An 18,903-nucleotide genomic window follows, 5' to 3' on the forward strand; every position below is an offset into this window, starting at 1 on the left:
ATACGGCCGATGGGTGACCCGGCGGCGGGCGGGCAGTGACGGGGAGAGTGAAGTTCACTCCCCCCGTCACACGGCTCCACAGAACTGCAGGCAAATATGGACGAGATCATCCATACTGGCCTGCATGCACAGCCGACGGGGTGCCAGCGATGAACGAGCGCGGGGCCACGCATCGTTCATCGCTGGTGCCTCCACACTGCACGATATGAACGTTATGTCGTTCATTAATGAACGAGTACGTTCATATCGTGCAGTGATGTCGGCCAGTGTGTAGGGCCTATAAGATTGAAGTATATGTCCATCTATGCACATATTTGTTGAACTGAAGCGTTCCTGGTCATTACACCCACTGTTTTTTTGGAGGGGTTTATGTGTCCGCGCTTCAGCCATAACCATAGTACCTGAACTCACACCAGACCCATGCTGGGTGCTAAAGATCCACCAGGAACAGTCATCCCAACTGCGTCTGAATATCTAAATCAAGCAAGTAACTTGGGCTACATGCCCAGGGGGGATGCAGTCAATTTACCTACAATCAAAATCGCCACGGTCAAAATACAGACAACCATTGACCGATGGTGAAAATACCGACAAGGTCAAAATACCGACATTAAAAATATCGACAGTCAAAATACTGACATTAAAAATGTCGTCAGGTCAAAAAAACGACATGAGTTTTTATGATTTTTTCATTGAAACCGACTTGTTCATACTTTACCATCCCAACTTGTGCCGACTTTTTGACTTGTCGACATTTTAAATGTCGGCATACTGACCGTGTCGACATTTTAATTGTTGGTATTTTGACCATGTATTCAGACCTCATCGGTATTTTGACCATTTGTCAATTGTTGTCAGTATTTTGACCGTCTGTATTTTGATTGTAGGTAAATCATACTGATCCCGCACTGGGCACTCCCATCAGTCACGGCCACTCCATGTGACTTAAAACTTGCAATGAGTATGCAATAGTTCTGTCAAACAACATAACCGTGAAATTCAAAAACAAATGTAAAGGTAACTTCCTATACATCCTATCTTCTATCTAGCCATTTTATTCCTCACATGGGGTTCTATTCATGAAGCAGTGAAAAGAGTGGAGAAGTGAGCCAGTGGAGAATTTTGCCCATGGCAACCAATCAGCTTTTAAGTAACATTTATCAAGTGCTTTCTATAGAGTTATATGTAGCAGCTGATTCTCCACTGGCTTTTTTTTTCTTGTTTTTTAAAGCTAGTTACAAACAACATATGCTGGCATTGGCTTGATTCAATGATTTGTAGCAGCGAGTTGGCATAAATATCAGTGAACTCATATTGACTTCAGAAGGTGACTGAGGGAAGCCGAGGAGCGGTGGGAAAAACTGATGATAGGAGTTGGTGAGCAATCTACAAAATCGCTGCATTATACACCGTACATGAAATAAGGATCAAATTGTAAATGGTCATGAGATGTAGCTAAGGGCGGAATGTATCATGTATCGCCTATTCTATGTAATACATCCCTCGTCTTATCACATGCATATCAGCATTTAATAACGCAGGTATGCATGAATACCTACGCAAGGGACAGTTCTTACGATAAGAGCTGGCCTTTGGGATGTGTGGGACTTCCGGATTTATGACCTGGGAGACCTACTGTGACACGAGGGAAAGGATTCCCTAAGGATTTCTGCGGTACGGGACCCATAGGCTTTTATAGGCAATGCCATCTAGTATGTACAGTGTGTATATATATATATATATATCAGTGGCGTGCGGTGAGGTCAGTGGCTGGTGAGGCATGCCCATTACCACCACCACTATGGCCGCCGCCAGTGCCCGCTACTGTACTGCTGCCCATGCCAGCTGCCAGTGCCTGCTAAAGTCACCGCCCCCACAGCTAATTCCCCATCTGATACTGTCGCCAATGCCTGAGAAGTCTGGGGAGTAACAGCAGTCAGGGCCTGGGCAGCAGAGGTGCCCGAAGTTAAAGAGAGCAGTGGAGGGTCTGCCTGGAAGCAGGATTACAGCTGCAGGTCGGTTGATTGAGACATCGGTAGTAATCGTCCCCTGCTCTTATACCCAGGCACACACGCAGTAATCACCCCCCCCTCTCCTTATACCCCAGCACGTATGCAGCAAACACCCCACCCTCCCCTTGTACCCCGGCAGACACACAGTAATCACCCCCACCCCTTAAATCCCAGCACATATGCAGTATTCACTCTCCTCCCTACCCCCCCCCCCCTTCCCCCCGGCAAACACACAGTAATCACCCCCTCCCCTTACACCCCAGCAAATGTGCAGTAATGCCCCCACCCCTCCCCTCATACCCCAGCACACAAGTGCAGTAATCACCCCCCTTCCTCCGGCAGACCTACAGTAATCACCGCCCCCCCCCCCCCTTATACCCCAGCACATATGCACTGCAGTAATCTCCCCTCCCCCCGGCAGACCTACAGTAATCACCCCCTCCCCTTATACCCTGGCACATATGCAGTAATCAGCAGCGCCCCCCCCCTCCTTATACCTCGGCGCATATGCACTGCAGTAATCACCACCCCCCTGCAGACACACAGTAATCACCCGCCCCCTCCCTTAACCCCTTATATCCCGGCACAGTGCGCAAATCTCCGTGCTGAGCGCTGCTGTGTACTGACCATGGGCTGCTCTGCTATCTGATACACAGAGCGCACGGCAGCCCATGGTCAGTACACGGCAGCGCTCAGCACAGACTCTGGGAGATGACTGCTGACAGCGGGGACAGTCACTGACCTGTGGAGGGGCGGAGCGCATAGTTCACAAGACGAGGATGGTGGAGGCTCGAGTATGTCGGGCTGCGGCGCCCCCCGTACCTGGAGTAATGTCAGTGAGAGCGGCTACCCCCGTTACCGGCAATCAGTGAGAGGTGAGCAGGGGAACAGGTGCACTGGTGCAGGGGCCTCTCTCGGGGAGGAGAGTGGGCTGGACCCCAGGGATAGCTGTGATTCTGGTGCCCAATCATATATGCATCGGTGATAGGGACGTGCTTTCATATGGGCTGAAAGCACACCCCTGTCACTGAGGCACATATACTAGTGCCGCTTACCCCGCTTTTTTAAATGGGCTTTTTACTGCCCGTTCCTTGGCCCCGCCCCCCGCTTCCTACCCTTTATTATTGTCCGCGGGAGGCACCACTCTGGTTGCCTCCAAAAGTTATTTAAGCATGTTTTTAAATTGTAAAAATGATTATAATAATATAAAACATATACTTATGACACAGAATGTGTCTTAAGTATCTTTATATTAATGTAATCATTAATTACAGGGGAGGCACTGCCTCCCCTGACTGCACGTCCCTGATATATATATATATATATATATATACATACAGTGGGGCAAAAAAGTATTTGGACAGCTACCGATTGTGCAAGTTGACCCACTTAAAAAGATGAGAGAGGTCTGTAGTTACCATCATAGGTACACTTCAACTGCGAGAGACAGAATCTGAAAACAAACAAACAGCAAATCACATTGTATGATTTTTAAACAATTTATTTGTATATTCTTGTGGAAAATAAATATTTGGACAATCAAAAGGTTTAACTCGATACTTTGTAATATAACCTCGGTTGGCAATTACAGAGGTCAAACGTTTCCTGTAGTTCTTGACCAGGTTTGCACACAATGTAACAGATATTTAGGCCACACTCTTCCATGCAGATCTTCTGTAGATCTGTCATGTTTTGGGGCTGTCGCCGGGCAACACGGACTTTCAACTCCCTCCACATATTTTCCATTGGGTTGAGTTCTGGAGACTGGCTAGGCCAATCCAGGACCTTGAAATGCTTCTTACGGAGCCACTCCTTAGTTGCCTGGGCGGTGTGTTTCATGCTGGAAGACCTAGCCACGTTCCATCTTCAATGCTCTTACTGAGGGAAGGAGGTTTTTGCCCAAAATCTCACGATACATAGCCCCATTCATTCTCTCCTTGAATGGGCACAGTCGTCCTGTGCCCTTTGCAGAAAAGCAGCCCCAAAGCATGATGTTGCCACCCCCATGCTTCACAGTGGGTATGGTGTTCTTGGGATGCCATTCATCATTCTTCTCCCTCCAAACACGGCGAGTGGAGTTTATAACAAAAAGTTCGATTTTGCTCTCATCTGCCCACATTACATTCTCCCAATCCTCCTCTGGATCATCCAGATGGTCACTGGCAAACTTTAGACCGGCTGTTATGATTCCTGTACTCCAGACCAGAGGAGATCTTGTGGCAGAGGTCTGAGTACAAGGAAAATACGCTGGTTGTGGGAGCAGGAGAGCCTAGTAACCCCTGGCGCCCTAACTCCGTTGTCTCGCCCGTGTTATCAGAAATCCCCTGCGAGACTATGGTTGCTTGAGCCCATGGCAGCCGCGTTCGAAGGGCGGATTATGTCTGCCCAACCCCGATGCCCCCGCAGGTCTTAATGGGAGACAAGGGGAAATCCGAGACAGGGTGATAACAAGGGGCCCTCTGACTAAGCAACCAGGCCAGGGGTTACAAGCTAACTAACTAAACCAAAGGTATGTGCGGACTAGCCGCCAGGGAAAAGGACAACCAAAGATTCCCCGATCCGTTACTCCTATCCAACACCGCTGGATACCAGAGTGGATCTGTGGGAGCGGAATCCTCCGCAAAAGCTCCAGAACACAAGAAACTAAATAATAAACAGTAAGCGGACAAGCCGCAACACACGGCTGAGCCGCGACTCACGAACACCACCAGATGTTAAAGGTGCTCGGTCAGACTCCAGGAACAGATGACAAACTTCCGAGTAAGGATCTCTGAGGACAGGAACAACCGGACTGAGCAGGACTGGAAACTCTCTGTAGCAGACACAGGCAAACAGGAAGCTATCACCGGCGTCTGTAAGACGTCCTGAGGGTGCCTTTATTCAGGAACCCTCCAATCAAGATCCAGACAGGGTAATCTACTGAAATGCCGTGCAGCTTGTATGCTGCACGGCCAGCACATAATAAAGTAATCAGGACAGACCCAGCAACGGGGAACGCGGCTGAACGTGGCGTCCCCGTTGCTAAGGTCAGAGCGGCTTCCGTGCGCCCGGCGTCTAGCGTTGCCAGGGAGCCGGCGGCTGAACGCGCACGGCGTCCCTGGTTGCTAGGCGCCGGGCCGCACCGCCGAGCGGACCCCGGCGCCTAACAGTACCCCCCCCTTGAGGAGGGGTCAAGGAACCCCTAAAGCCAGGTTTCCGAGGAAATTCACGAAAAAATGCCCTTTTTAGCCTTGGGGCATGAAGGTCCTCATCCAGGACCCAAGACCTTTCCTCTGGCCCATAACCTCTCCAATGTACCAAAAAATAAAGCCGACCCCGAGACAACTTGGAATCGAGAACCTTCTCCACCAAGAACTCCTGCTGACCCTGAACATTTACTGGTGATCTCCCCTGAGATATTTTACGAGGAAACCTATTGGACGAAACATATGGTTTAAGCAATGAGCAATGGAAGGTATTTCCGATCCGTAAAGTTTTTGGTAAACGTAACCGGAAAGCAACTGGATTGACTTTTTTGATAATGAGAAATGGTCCAACAAATCTAGGACCCAATCTGGCTGAGGTTTGTCGAAGTTTAATGTTGCGAGTCGACAACCACACCCTGTCTCCTACTTTAAAAGTGCACGGCCGCCGGAGCCTGTCAGAAAATTTTTTTTCCCGGAAAGCTGCTTTTCTGAGAGCCAGGTGCACTTTTTTCCAAATAAGTTTGAGATGAGAGGTCAGGGCCAGAGAGGAGACAGAGGAATGTTGAAAAAATGAATTAGCTCTGGGGTGAAACCCAAAAACTGCAAAAAATGGAGACACATTGGTGGAGGAATGACAGGCATTATTATAAGCAAACTCCGCCAATGGAAGAAACTCAGACCAGTCATTTTGGAGTTTGGCCGAGTACAAACGCAAATATTGTTTAAGAGATTGGTTAACTCGCTCAGTCTGTCCATTGGATTGGGGATGATAGCCGGAGGTTAATGATAATTTCATCTTCAACGAAACACAAAAAGACTTCCAAAATTGTGCAATGAATTGTGGACCCCGGTCTGAGACAATATCAGTGGGTAAGCCATGGAGTCTGAAAACATGGCGTAGGAACAAGACTGCCAATCCCTGGGCAGATGGCAATTGGGGAAGAGCAATGAAATGGGCCATTTTGCTAAAACGGTCCACTACCACCCATATGACTCGGCATCCGGCTGACAGAGGGAGGTCCACCACAAAATCCATGGAGATATGCGACCATGGCCTAAGAGGAACATTCAAGGGCATAAGTTGACCTAAAGGCAAAGAACGGGGAACTTTATGCTGTGCACAGACCTGACACGAAAAAACAAACTCTTTAACGTCTTTGGAAAGACCAGGCCACCATACTGAGCGGGAGACTAATTCCAAAGTCTTAGCGATTCCCGGATGCCCGGCAACTTTGCTATCATGAAACCCCGTCAAAACAGTTGCTCTCAAAAACTCAGGGACAAAAAGACGACCAGCAGGAGTATTTCCAGGAGCTTGATGTTGAAGCAGCTTTAACTGGGTAAATACATCCTGTGTGAGGCCTGCCCGAATGACTGAAGACGGAAGTATGGGAGTAACAGGACTGCTGTCTTGAACTGGAAGAAAACTGCGTGACAGGGCATCTGCCTTAGTATTTTTGGAACCTGGCCTGAAGGTGATAATGAATTTGAAACGAGTAAAAAATAAAGCCCAACGAGCCTGCCGGGCATTCAGTCGTTTAGCTGATTCAATGTATTGAAGATTTTTGTGATCAGTCAAAACTGAAATGGTATGGGTCGCTCCTTCAAGCCAATGCCTCCACTCCTCGAAAGCCCATTTAATAGCGAGCAATTCCCGGTTACCAACATCGTAGTTAGATTCTGCAGATGAGAATTTCCTGGACATAAAGGCACAAGGATGTAATTCGAGGGAATCAGGATCCTTCTGAGAAAGGATAGCCCCTACTCCAACCTCCGAGGCATCAACCTCAACAATGAAAGGCAATTCTGGGTTGGGATGTCTAAGGACGGGGGCTGAGACAAAGGCTTGTTTCAAGGCCTGAAAAGATAACCCAGCTTCACGTGACCAATTGGTAGGGTCTGCTCCCTTCTTAGTCAGAGCCACAATGGGAGCTACTAGGTCAGAAAAAGAGTGAATAAATCTTCTATAGTAGTTCGCAAACCCTAAAAAGCGCTGAATTGCTTTTAAGTTGGTGGGTTGCGCCCAACTAAGGATGGCTTGGAGCTTCTTTGGTTCCATACGGAATCCCCGAGGGGAAATAATGTACCCTAAAAAGGATACCTCCGTGACATGAAATTCACACTTCTCCAGCTTGGCATAAAGGTGATTTTCACGTAATTTCTTTAGCACCTGACGCACCTGGGTAACATGTTGTTCAACAGAGTCAGAATATATCAAAATATCGTCTAAATAGACTACAACGAACCTTCCCAGAAACTCACGGAGCACATCGTTAATGAGATCCTGGAAAACTGCCGGAGCGTTAGACAGGCCGAATGGCATAACCAGATACTCATAGTGGCCTGACTGAGTACTGAATGCCGTTTTCCACTCATCCCCTGACTTGATTCTGATGAGGTTATATGCTCCTCTCAGGTCAATCTTAGAAAAAATCACAGCCGAACGTAGCTGATCAAAGAGGACAGAGATCAGCGGCAGAGGGTAAGTATTCTTTACTGAGATTTTATTCAAAGCTCTAAAGTCAATGCAGGGTCTGAGTGAACCATCCTTCTTCTCTACGAAGAAGAAACCTGCACTTAAAGGGGATTTAGATGGCCTGATAAATCCTTTCCCAAGGCTTTCTTTCACATACTCATTCATGGCCACAGTTTCAGGACCAGACAATGCATATAACCTTCCTTTAGGCAACGTGGCACCAGGAATTAACTCAATGGCACAATCATAAGGCCTATGGGGAGGCAAAATATCCGCATTGCCCTTGGAAAATACATCAATAAAATCCTGGTATTCCCCTGGAATAGGTGCGGGAACGGCGGCAGCTACTCTGATAGGAAGCGTAATACATTCTTTATTACAGATGGTACCCCATTGTAAGATCTCCCCAGACTGCCAATCAATGATGGGATTATGAAAGGCCAGCCAAGGGTGACCCAGAACCACAGGAACTGCTGGACAATGGGTAAGGAAAAACTCAATCTTTTCAGAGTGCAGAGCTCCCACCGAGAGCAAAACAGGAGGTGTACATAGAGAAATAACCCCATTGGACAAGGGACTCCCATCTAAACCATGCATGGTGACACACCTACCCAAGGTTAACTGAGGAATACCTAAGGCCTTGGCCCATGTTAAATCCATAAAGTTTCCTGCAGCTCCACTGTCCACAAAAGCAGAGACCGAGGAACAGAAGCTGCCAAAGGAAACTTTAGCAGGAACCAACAGTGAATTATTTGAGGAGATGAGCTGCAGACCAAAGTGAACCCCCTCACAACTCACTTGGTCAGAAAGTTTCCCGACTTGTTCGGACAACTACGGGCAAAATGTCCCTTACCTCCACAGTATAAACAGAGACCAGAATTTTGTCTCCTGGTTCTTTCTTCAGGAGACAATTTGGAGAGACCAATCTGCATAGGCTCCTCCATGTCTACAGGAATGGAAGGAACACAAGGAGTAGACCCAACAGATGCCCCTTTTTCCACCCTCCGCTCTCTGAGCCGACGATCTATCTTAATAGAGAGCTCCATGAGTTTATCGAGCGTCTCAGGAGCGGGATACTGAAGGAGACTGTCTTTTATAGATTCAGATAAGCCGAGGCGAAACTGACTGCGCAGGGCTGGGTCATTCCATCCACAGTCGTTCGACCAACGGCGAAACTCCGTACAATAATTCTCTGCGGGATTCCTACCCTGTCTAAGAGCACGCAACTGACTCTCCGCGGACGCCTCTCTATCAGGGTCGTCATACAATAGCCCTAAAGATTTTAAAAAGGCGTCTACAGACGATAAGGCCGGATCGTCTGTCTTTAAACCAAAAGCCCAGGTCTGAGGATCCCCCTGAAGCAGAGAAATAATAATTCCAACCCGCTGAGCCTCCGTACCTGAGGAGACTGGTCTTAAACGAAAATAAAGTTTACAAGACTCTTTAAAATTAAAAAACTGTTTTCTATCCCCAGAAAAACGGTCAGGCAGATGCATTTTTGGTTCAGGGATGACCCTCGGGGAAGTCCGTAACAGATCTTCCTGTGACCTCACCCGGAGGGACAGATCCTGAACCATCTGAGTAAGTTCTTGAATCTGACTAACTAGAAGCTGGCCAGGATTTGGCCCAACACCGGCGGGATTCATAAGGCCGACAAATTCTCCCAACTGAATAAGTGAAAAAATTAACTCCTATTAAGTTAAATCTTTTTCTTTTTGTTTGGCCGGTGATAATGTTATGATTCCTGTACTCCAGACCAGAGGAGATCTTGTGGCAGAGGTCTGAGTACAAGGAAAATACGCTGGTTGTGGGAGCAGGAGAGCCTAGTAACCCCTGGCGCCCTAACTCCGTTGTCTCGCCCGTGTTATCAGAAATCCCCTGCGAGACTATGGTTGCTTGAGCCCATGGCAGCCGCGTTCGAAGGGCGGATTATGTCTGCCCAACCCCGATGCCCCCGCAGGTCTTAATGGGAGACAAGGGGAAATCCGAGACAGGGTGATAACAAGGGGCCCTCTGACTAAGCAACCAGGCCAGGGGTTACAAGCTAACTAACTAAACCAAAGGTATGTGCGGACTAGCCGCCAGGGAAAAGGACAACCAAAGATTCCCCGATCCGTTACTCCTATCCAACACCGCTGGATACCAGAGTGGATCTGTGGGAGCGGAATCCTCCGCAAAAGCTCCAGAACACAAGAAACTAAATAATAAACAGTAAGCGGACAAGCCGCAACACACGGCTGAGCCGCGACTCACGAACACCACCAGATGTTAAAGGTGCTCGGTCAGACTCCAGGAACAGATGACAAACTTCCGAGTAAGGATCTCTGAGGACAGGAACAACCGGACTGAGCAGGACTGGAAACTCTCTGTAGCAGACACAGGCAAACAGGAAGCTATCACCGGCGTCTGTAAGACGTCCTGAGGGTGCCTTTATTCAGGAACCCTCCAATCAAGATCCAGACAGGGTAATCTACTGAAATGCCGTGCAGCTTGTATGCTGCACGGCCAGCACATAATAAAGTAATCAGGACAGACCCAGCAACGGGGAACGCGGCTGAACGTGGCGTCCCCGTTGCTAAGGTCAGAGCGGCTTCCGTGCGCCCGGCGTCTAGCGTTGCCAGGGAGCCGGCGGCTGAACGCGCACGGCGTCCCTGGTTGCTAGGCGCCGGGCCGCACCGCCGAGCGGACCCCGGCGCCTAACACCGGCCTGGACATGTGCTGGCTTAAGCAGGGGGACCTATCGGGCGCTGCAGGATTTCAATCCATGACGACGTAGTGTGTTACTAATGGTAACCTTTGTGACTGTGGTCCCAGCTCTCTTGAAGTCATTGACCAGGTCCCCCCCATGTAGTTCTGGGCTGATTCCTCACCATTCTCAAGATCATTGATACCCCACAAGATGAGATCTTGCATGGAGCCCCAGGTCGAGGGAGATTGTCAGTGATCTTGTATTTCTTCCATTTTTTAATAATTGCGCCAACAGTTGATCTCTTCTCACCAAGCTGCTTGCCTATTGTCGAGTAGCTCACCCCAGCCTTGTGCAGCTCTACAATTTTGTCCCTGGTGTCCTTAGACAGCTCTCTTGTCTTGGCCATGGTGGAGAGGTAGCAGTCTGACTGTTTGAGGTTGTGGACAGGTGTCTTTTATACAGATAACCAGTTCAAACAGGTGCCATTAATACAGGTAATGAGTGGAGGATAGAAGAGCTTCTTAAAGAAGAAGTAACTGGTCTGTGAGAGCCAGAAATCTTGCTGCTTGGTAGGTGTCCAAATATTTATTTCCCACAAGAATATACAAGTAAATTGTTTACAAATCATACAATGTGATTTCCTGTTTGTTTGTTTGTTTGTTTGTTTGTTTTTTCAGATTGTCTCTCACAGTTGAAGTGTACCTATGATGGAAATTACAGACCTCTCCCTTCTTTTTAAGTGGGTAAACTTGCACATTCGGTGGCTGTCCAAATACTTTTTTGCCCCACTGTATATATACTGTATATGTATGTATATGTGTATATATATATATATATATATATATATAAAACAGAGCCCTCAGAGCACTCACCATAGTAAGATCACTTAAGCTCACTCACCTTAATACACAAATAAACAATGTTTTTTTTAAGCTTGCAGCCCAACTTCAAGGGACCCCATTTCACTGCAAGTTCTACACTCTCACCCAGATTTTGAGATCCTGGCCACTGCTTTCACATCAGAGTAAAAATTAAAGTATACTACCTGGTGTAAAGCTCACCTGCCAGCTAACTTACAGCTTTTAAAAAGGTGATACAGTCACCAACACAGCTCCTAAATCACCACCAAGGAAGCAGCTGTCACAGGTTCCAGTGAAATTCAGATGAAACCCATGGCATGCTGCAAAGTAGATGAGCCACCGCACTGTATAATGGTCACAATATGGCATAGCATACTGTCAATCAGATGGGGTTATAGTGTATATTGGTAATCAGATAGCATTCTGCATTTTGTACTGCTTGTCAGATAAGCCACTGCAATGTGTACTGGCTATCAGATTGTATATAGGTTATCAAAGACAATATTTTGGTTTTTGATTATACAGATGTATCCTCTTTTAACTAAACTTCAGGACAGAAATTTGAGTGGGTTTGTGTGGTATGTTAGATAAGGTGTTCTATAGAATTCTATATAGGTCTAGGAATAGTAACTTGTGACAATGTATTGTGAGATCTGATACATTATCTATCATGGGTTGATTTTTTTTCCATTGGTATATTACTCAAAGCCAGTCTATCTACGTTGTGTCCAACTAGAAGGATACTTAAATGAGGAAACAACTGTAGCTCTTTTTTTTTTCAGCTGCAAATTCCAGTTTTAATAATTTACCGGACAATACTATGCATAATCACTCTCACAAACTGCTACCCGGCTCCACATTTTGTGCATTTATTGCGTGACTCAAGAAGGCAGTGACATTATTTTGGATTTCAACCAATACATTGATTGCATTTATAATTCATTTATATTAAGTTTAGATACAGTACATCAGCACATTACCATTGTATAGACATACAGTGGGGATTGAAAGTTTGGGCACCCCAGGCAAAAATTCATTTTAATGTGCAAAAAGAAGCCAAGGAAAGATGGAAAAATCTCCAAAAGGCATCAAATTACAGATTAGACATTCTTATTCTTATAACATGTCAAAAAAGTTTGATTTTATTTCCATCATTTACACTTTCAAAAGAACAGAAAACAAAAAATGGCGTCTGCAAAAGTTTGGGCACCCTGCAGAGTTAATACCTTGTACTGCCCCCTTTGGACAGCTGAGACCTGGCAGTGTCATGGATTGTTCTCAATCATCGTCTGGAAAGACCAGGTGATGTCAATCTCAAAGGTTTTAAAAGCCCAGACTCAACTGACCTTGCTCCAACAATCAGCACCATGGGTTCCTCTAAGCAGTTGTGTAGAACACTGAAACTGAGAATAGTTGACGCTCACAAAGCAGGAGAAGGCTATATGAAGATAGCAAATCGTTATCAGATGCCCATATCCTCTGTTCGGAATGTAATTAAGAAATGGCAGTCATCAGGAACAGTGGAAGTTAAAGCAAGATCTGGAAGACCAAGAAAAAAATCAGACAGAACAGCTCGCAGAATTGTGAGAAAAGCAAGTCAAAATCCACGTTTGACTGCACGATCCCTCCAGGAAGATCTGGCAGACACTGGAGTTGTGGTACACTATTCCACTATAAAGAGATACTTGTACAAATATGGTCTTCATGGAAGAGTCATCAGAAGAAAACCTCTTCTACGTCCTCACCACAAAAATCAGCATTTGAAGTTTGCAAATAAACATATAGACAAGCCTGATGCATTTTGGAATAAAGTTCTGTGGACCGATGAGGTTAAAATCGAACTTTTTGGCCGGAATGAGCAAAGGTACGTTTGGAGAAGGAAGGACACAGAATTTAATGAAAAGAACCTCTGTCCAATTGTTAAGCATGGGGGTGGATCAATCATGCTTTGGGGTTGTATTGCAGCCAGTGGCACAGGGAACATTTCATGAGTAGAAGGAAAAATGGATTCAATAAGATTCCAGCAAATTTTGGATGCTAACTTGATGCCATCTGTGAAAAAGCTGAAGTTAAAGAGAGGCTGGCTTCTACAAATGGATAATGATCCTAAGCATACCTCAAAATCCACGGTGGATTACATCAAGAGGCGTAAACTGGAGGTTTTGCCATGGCCTTCACAATCTCCTGACCTCAACATAACTGAAAATCTATGGATAGACCTTAAAAAAGCAGTGCGTCACAGACAGCCCAGGAATCTCAAAGAACTGGAAGACTTTTGTGAGGAAGAATGGGCAAAGATACCTCAAACAAGAATTGAAAGACTCTTGGCTGGCTACAAAAAGCGTTTACAAGCTGTGATACTTGCCAAAGGGGGCAGTACAAGGTATTAACTCTGCAGGGTGTCCAAACTTTTGCAGACCCCATTTTTTTGTTTTCTGTTCTTTTGAAAGTGTAAATGATGGAAATAAAATCAAACTTTTTTTGACATGTTATAAGAATGTCTAATCTGTAATTTGATGCCTTATGGAGATTTTTCCATCTTTCCTTGGCTTCTTTTTGCACATTAAAATGAATTTTTGCCTGGGGTGCCCAAACTTTCAATTCCCACTGTATTTAGCACCAATTCTGAGACAAACTATAATCTATTTTATTTATATACTAGCCGAAGTACCCAGCGTTGCCCGGGTTGTTACCTATTAGTTGGATGTAAAGGTCTGCATATTAAAAATAATTAGTAGCTTAGTAGCTCGTCCAACACACCCATGAGGAGACTGTCCAGTGTCATCTTTAATTTTTGGGGTGTTGCCAGTAGCCCTGATCCCCATATTTTCTTTCTGTTCAGTTTTATAATCACTTTTTCATTGCGAGATGGGTTTAAAGTGTTCCTTCTGTTATCAATATTGCTATTCCAAGGTTTTGGGTACACAACATTTTTCTTCCCACCTCCATTTCTGTCAGTTATGTTAGTTCACTGATTTATGGATATTTCAGTAAATTTTTTCAGGTTATTGAATTATGGTGAATTTCTGTCAGTTGCTACAGTTCATTAATATTTTCATCCAAATCCATGCAGTGGAAGGCCCAGAACAGGCTCCCTGTGTCAAAGTTCTGCCCAGTGTACACCAACAGGAGGTCTGACTGGGACCCCAACTCCCTAATATGTCTTCTGGGATCCAATGTTACCACTCTGTGAAGTTTTCCTCAAAAGTCATCCAGTGGAAAGCCCAGAACAGGCTCCCTGTGTCAAAGTTATGCCCAGCGTACAGCAACGGGAGGCCCGACCAGGACACCATCCCTTTAGCATCTTTTCTGGGATCCAATGTTCCAATGTTACTACTTTGTGAAGTTTTCTTCTGAATCCATCCAGTGGAAGGCACAGAACAGGCTCCCTGGTCACAGTTCTTCCCATCGCATTCCGCCATAAGGTCCAACCGACCTAAAGCCCCTAGTATATCTTCTGGGATGCAATGTTTTCTCTCTGTGATGTTTTCTTCCAAATCTATCCAATTCAGGCCCAGAACGGGACCCCAACCCCCTAGTATGTCTTCTGGGTTCCAATGTTACCATTCTGTAAAGTTTTCCTCAAAATCCATCCAGTGAAAGGCCCAGAATAGGTTCCCTGAGTCAAAGTTCTGCCCAGCGTACACCAACAGGAGATCCGCCTGGAACCAAAAACCCATAGTATGTCTTCTGGGATCCAATGTTAGCCTCTGAAGTTTTCTTCTTCCAAATCAGTCCATTGGAAAGCCCAAAACAGGCTCCCCGGGTCAAAGTTCTGACCAGCATACACCAAAGGGAGGTCTGACTGGGACCACAACCCCCTAGTATGTCTTTTGGGATCCAATGTTACCACTCTGTAAAGTTTTCTTCCAAATCCATCCAGTGGAAAGCTCAGAACAAGCTCCCTGTGTCAAAGTTCTGCCCAGCGTACACCAACGGGAGGCCCGACCAGGATCCCAACCCTTTAGTATCTTTTCTGGGATCCAATGTTCCAATGTTACTACTTTGAGAAGTTTTCTTCCAAATTAATCCAGTGGAAGGCATCGAACAGGCTCCTTGGTCACAGTTCTGTCCGGCGTATTCCGCCGTGAGGTCCGACCAACCTCAACCCCCTATTATGTCTTCTGGGATGCAATGTTTCCACTCTGTGACATTTTCTTCCAAATCCATCCAGTGACAGGCCCAGAACAGACTCCCTGTGTCAAAGTTCTGCCCAACGTACACAAACGGGAGGTCCGACCAACCCAAACCCCCTAGTATGTCTTCTGGGATGCAATGTTTCCGCTCTGTAACACTTTCTTCCAAATCCATCCAGTGGAAAGCACAGAACAGGCTTCCTGTGTCAAAGTTCTTCTCAGCGTACATGTACGGGAGATCCGACTAGGATCCCAACCCCCTAGTATGTCTTCTGGGATCTAATGTTAGCACTCTGTTAAGTATTCCTCAAAATTCATCCAGCGGAAGGCCCAGAACAGGCTCCCCAGGTCAAACTACTGCCCAGCATACACCAACGGGAGGTCCGACTAGGACCCCAACTCCCTAATACGTCTTCTGGGATCCAATGTTACCACTCTGTGAAGTTTTCCTCAAAATTCATCCAGTGGAAGGTCAAGAACAGGCTTCCCAGGTCAAAGTTCTGCCGACCATACACCAATGGGAGGTCCGACTGGGACCCCAACCCCCTAGTATGTCTTCTGGGAACCAATGTTACCACTCTGTAAAGTTTTCTTCCAAATACATCCAGTGGCAGGCCTAGAACAGGCTCCCTGGGTAAAAGTTCTGGCCAACATACACCAATGGGTGGTTCGCCTGGTATCTCAACCCCCTAATATGTCTTCTAGGATCCAATTTTACCACTCTGTGAAGTTTTCTTCCAAATCCATCGAGTGGAATGCCCAAAACAGGCATCCTGGATCACAGTTCTGCCTGGGGCATTTCGCTGTGAGGTTTCATCCCAATTTATGCAGGGGTGTCCAAATGCATTATCAAACAGACAAACAAACAGACCAATGAATTTTATGTATAGCTTAGCTATATGGCCCTACCCCGAAACGGGTGGATTTTTTTTTACTTTAAACCCCGCCAGTATTTTAATTTGGATAATGAAGGGTATGTGTACCAAGTTTGGTTGAGATCCTTCAAGCCATGTAGGATCCTATAAAAAAAACAAATATACATACTTTCACTTTAATATATACTGTACTGTATATAGATTTCCTTGTGAAAAATAAATCGTGCAGGCTAGATGGGCCAAGTGGTTCTTATCTGCCTTCAAATTCTATGTTTCTATATACTGAATGTTCCACTGTTTCAGCATACAGTGTAATGAGTGGGAATAGCCCTGATGATGTCTCTCTGCAGTTCTGTGTGGTATACTTTGATGTATACAGTAGTTTTACATAGAGAAGTGGTTCCCAAACTGTGTGCCTAGGCACCCAGTGGTGCCGCAAGGCTCTTGCAGGGGTGCCTTGGGTTGGTGGTCCTGGGCCAAATCAAGTTATTTATAGTCAAAGTTATAGGCAAAACCAGTGCTAGTAGCTGCCAATCATAAAACATGTGGACAAGCAGAAGCACTGCACAACTGTACACCACCACATAACTGACCCTAAGGATGACAGCCAGGCACAATTTACTCAATTTAATATTGTTTCCAAATTTATCAATACATTTTTTTTATCCTAGGGGTGCTGTGAAAAACACGCTGATACTCTAGGGCACAGTGATTCAAGAAAGTTTGGGAACCACTGGCATAGAGTTTGATGTATAAGTCAGGTCTGAAAATATCATACAGTCTGGATTTACACTTGTGTTTCTTGTGAATATGTATAATGCCTGACCATTTACATGATAAACACAACACATAATACTACTAACCCGTACACACGTTTCCACGTCTTCTTGAAAATTAACTTTTTAAAAGTGCTGGTCAGGTTGAGTATCCCATATCCAAATATTCCGAAATACGGAAAATATTCCGAAATACGGAATTTTTTGAGTAAGACTGAGATAGTGAAACCTTTGTTTTCTGATGGCTCAATGTACACAAACTTTGTTTAATACACAAAGTTATTAAAAATATTGTATTAAATAACCTTCAGGCTGTGTGTATAAGGTGTATATGAAACATAAATGAATTGTGTGAATGTACACACACTTTGTTTAATGCACAAATTTATTACAAATATTAGCTAAAATGACCTTCAGGGTGTGTGTATAAGGTGTATATGAAACATAAATGCATTCTGAGCTTAGACTTACTGTAGGTCCCATCTCCATGATATCTAATTATGGTATGCAATTATTCCAAAATACCAAAAAATCCGATATCCAAAATACTTCTGGTCCCAAGCATTTTGGATATGGGATACTCAACCTGCGTGTGTGTATATATATATATATATATATATGATTTTTTTTTTAAGTGTAATATGTGAGCATTTCATCTAGGATATCTGTATCTTATATTAGCCAAGTGAACTTGGATAGCGTCATCTATTATTAAAACAAAAAAACCCTAGAGGCCCTTTTCAAAGATAACATCATTAAAGAAGAGCTGTATCACGGAAAGGGGTCAGACTGGGCATAGCATAGACATTAGGTCACATTGGGGCTAGAATTTACTCTTACCAAGAGTTGTGTTATGTAATACATTTAAAATAATTCTCTGATCAACCACTTTTCCAATGATTTTCCTTTAAGAAACTAGTGGCAAATACTCTCAGCTTCTCTGTGTTGCTCTGCACTTATATGCTATTAGCCTACTAGTGTCACCACACAGTCTGCAGATGTTTGCATGATCAGTGCAAATGACCAGGTGGACTGAAGAAGGGAGGAGCTACAGGCCAATAATCAAATCACCTTCATACATTACATGGCAAGATGTATGGAGGCAAGGCTGAATGACGGTGGTGAGGATCGGAACAGGTTTGAAAATCAAGCAATCAAGACCGTTTCTCAGTAGTTTTTTTGATTGGGAATGATTATTATACAGGACGTACACTGAACGACAATTGTTCAAACCAGTCATTTGATTGGCTGGTTTGTACAATTACCTTGCAATGTATGGACAGAATAAGAAAATATTTTGTGATTGGCTAATCTAATTACATAGAGAGATACAGCATGCAGACTATGAGGGCATTATGCGTGATGTAATGTGCTGAGATGTAAACTTCACTAATTTAATTCAGAAAACTATTATCTGTTCCTGGACATAGCATGTATTCCAGTGACGTGTGGTGATGTAAATGGCTCTGGAGGCACTGGCTAATACCAGAGCCAGATTTACACACAATATTTGAGCCCAAGGGTCCATGTGGGTATTATACACAGGTGCAGAGGTATAAACTCCTGGAAATTTGGTGAGGTTTGATCAGAGATGTGCGGAAGAGATAGGATGCCTCACCTGTCATAGATTTTTTACTCCAGAGTTTTGACTATAAAAATGATTATAATAATACAAAGAAGATATTTATAATATATTCTTTGTATTTTTCATATACTTTACATAGTCTAAACTCCTGCGTATACTGGAGTCTGACAGGAAAGGCTCTGCCTCACCTGCAATTAACTGAACTAAAATAAGTACTTTACATTAATTCATTTTTGAGCCCATGTTCACTGTATAAAAAAGGTCAGTGATAAGTGTAGGAGCCGAAACTGTCTTGCAGAAGAAATTGGT

General features: G+C 45.0%; 1 protein-coding gene across 1 annotated transcript in view; it reads right to left on the reverse strand.

Annotated features, from left to right (window-relative positions):
• ADAMTSL3 (ADAMTS like 3) overlaps positions 1-18,903 on the reverse strand; it is a 788,444-nt gene that overhangs the window by 766,610 nt on the left and 2,931 nt on the right. The window lies entirely within an intron of this gene.

The sequence above is a fragment of the Pseudophryne corroboree genome, chromosome 6 (assembly GCF_028390025.1).
Source record: "Pseudophryne corroboree isolate aPseCor3 chromosome 6, aPseCor3.hap2, whole genome shotgun sequence".
Taxonomy (NCBI): Eukaryota; Metazoa; Chordata; class Amphibia; order Anura; family Myobatrachidae; genus Pseudophryne; species Pseudophryne corroboree.